The sequence below is a fragment of the Otolemur garnettii genome, unplaced genomic scaffold (assembly GCF_000181295.1).
Source record: "Otolemur garnettii isolate 467f Iridium unplaced genomic scaffold, OtoGar3 scaffold00068, whole genome shotgun sequence".
In the NCBI taxonomy this organism is placed as follows: domain Eukaryota; kingdom Metazoa; phylum Chordata; class Mammalia; order Primates; family Galagidae; genus Otolemur; species Otolemur garnettii.
Window position 1 is genome coordinate 514,683 of NW_003852463.1, and position 2,588 is coordinate 517,270.

At 39.8% G+C, this 2,588-nt stretch overlaps 1 pseudogene; it reads right to left on the reverse strand.

The window, feature by feature from the left end:
- Positions 1-546: 546 nt before the first annotated feature.
- LOC100962488 lies at positions 547-1,019 on the reverse strand (annotated as a pseudogene).
- Positions 1,020-2,588: the final 1,569 nt, after the last annotated feature.

Consider the following 2,588-nt stretch of genomic DNA (forward strand, 5'->3'; position numbering starts at 1 on the left):
TTTTTCTTCCTTTCTTCTTCTTCTTTTTTCTTTTTCTTTTTTTTTTTTTTTGAGGCAGAGTCTCACTTTGTTGCCCTTGGTAGAGTGCTGTTGCATCATAGCTCACAGTAACCTCAAACTCTCAGACTCAAGCGATCCTTTTGCCTCAGCCTCCCAAGTAGCTGGGATTCTAGCTGGCCACCACAACACCTGGCTAGCATCAGTACTTTTAAGGAATTCCCAGGAATGATGATGATTCAATTTCTTGGCCCTTATGAAATTCACTATCTTGATGATTTGCAAAATGTTATCCATTTTAAAACTTTTGTGCATAAATTTGCTTGTTGTACTATGCAATGATACTTCATCAAGCATGAGTTGGGGGCAGCAATTGCATCATCTTCTATTAACTTTATAAGTCCCTCTCTTTTACCTACCATCACCCAGGCACCATCAGTAACTGTAAGATATGTTGACAGTGGACAAAAAAATCACTTCAACATTTTTTTTTTTTTTTTTTTTTACGGTGGAAAGTTATATATTTAGAATTAGCTAGCTGGACTTGGTTTAGATGATCCCAATTTTGTTGGCAACATCCAAAGCATCATAATCAGGAGCCAGTCAAACATATGCCTTCTTTTCACCATCAGGCCTGATCAGGGTGTTGACCTTGGCCACATCAATGTCATAAAGCTTCTTCACAGCCTATTTGATCTGGTGCATGTTGGCTTTGACATCCACAATGAGCACAAGTGTGTTGTTGTCTTCTATCTTCTTCATGGCAGACTCAGTGGTCAGGGGGAACTTGATGATGGCATAGTGGTCAAGCTTGTTTCTCCTGGGGGCACTCTTCTGAGGATATTTGGGCTGCCTCCGGAGCCTCAGAGTCTTTGGCTGCCGGAAGGTAGGTGATGTGCGGATCTTCTCTTTTTTTGTGGCTGTGGATGCCTTTTAGCACTACCTTCTTGGCCTTCAATGCCTTTGCTTTGGCTTCGGCTTTGGGAGGGGCAGGAGCTTCCTTCTTCGCTTTCGGCGCCATCTTGTGAAAAGCTCTTCAACATATTTTTTACTACTTCGTATAAATCTCTTGATTTAGTTATGTCTTTTAATGGAACTAATGTAGTCATTTCTTCAGAGACATATTCATTATTAACATAGCTAACAGAAATAGCCAGTTGAGCCATGTTTGTAGCATCAGGGCTGTTGTCCATTGCCAAAGCATAAAATTTAAAATCAGCAGCTTTACTCTCTAAACTTCTTTTGCAAGATTTTCCAGTTTTGTCAGTTCACTTGGCTATAGTCTGGGGAGACAAACTGATCTTAGAAATAACCCCTTTTTGTCATGGAAAATTATATTTGACATACTTTCCAAATATTGCTTAATAAACTCACCATTAGTAAATGGCTTTGATTTTTTTTGCTATTTAATATGCTACCACATAACTAGCTTTTACAATGGAATCCATCTGATTTGTAACTTAAATTTTTTTGTTGTTGTTGAGAAGACAGACTTTTGTTCAGCTCCCCTGTTTTTTCCTCACAACACAATTATTTATAACATCAAATTTGGGAGCATGTTTTTGCATATAATGCCTTTTCAAATTATAGTTTTTGAAAACTTGCACAGATTCCCTACAAATTAAGGAGAATGGATGCCTTACTATTTGCCTTGACAAAAAAGTGGTCATCTGTTCCCTTTTTATTGAACAGTCTGAAAATAGGTAATTTTTCTTTGGAGGGGGGTTCTGTTTTCTTTTGAGAAGTTGTAGAAGCCATGCTAGGATTAAAAACATAATAGATAAAGAACCATATTTACTTTTACTGTGAAGATTAATTGACAGGGAAATAGAAAGCAAGACTTGGGCCCTTGCTTACATCTTGGCTGCTGATCTGGGGCATGGTAGAGGACAGACTGTAAAGTACAGCACGTTATGTGTGAGGTGCCACCAAGGAATGGAAGTATCCTTAATAATCGAATAAGAATGCTTACTTGACATTAAAATCTAATGTTGCAATGGTAGGTTGAAATATTGATAATTGCTGTCTTGCCACATCCCTGTGAGCACATGTAATACCTGACGGTATCAATTTGACTGTCTGAGCTCCGAAAATAACTGGAAGCTTCACACCACAGTAAAACTGAAGCCACGCATGTGTGCAGATAGTGAGAGCATACATATGTTTATTCTATGTGACATTGTAGCATGACATTGTCATCTAAATGTTCATGCTCAAGAACAGCCGATCAAGTTCCACCAAAAAAATCACAAAAAAACTCAGAATCTTTTAAGTCAGTTTACAATTTTGTGCTGGACTACATTAATTGCCTCTGAGCCACACGCAACCCAGCTGTAGGTTGGACACCCCTGCTCTCAGGGAAGTCAGTTGTCAAGCTGTGGGGACACTCACCCACCTGATGACAAACTGAGGCCTCCCATCAACCACAAGCAGCAACACACTGGTCATGTGTGTGAGCTGCCTGGGAGTAGACCCCCAGGCAAGTTGTAAGATGACTCAAACCCCAGCCTGTATCTGACTACAAACCCACTGAGAGATCCTGAGATCTTGAGAACATCCCAGGTAGCCACTCCAAAATTCCTGACCCTTGG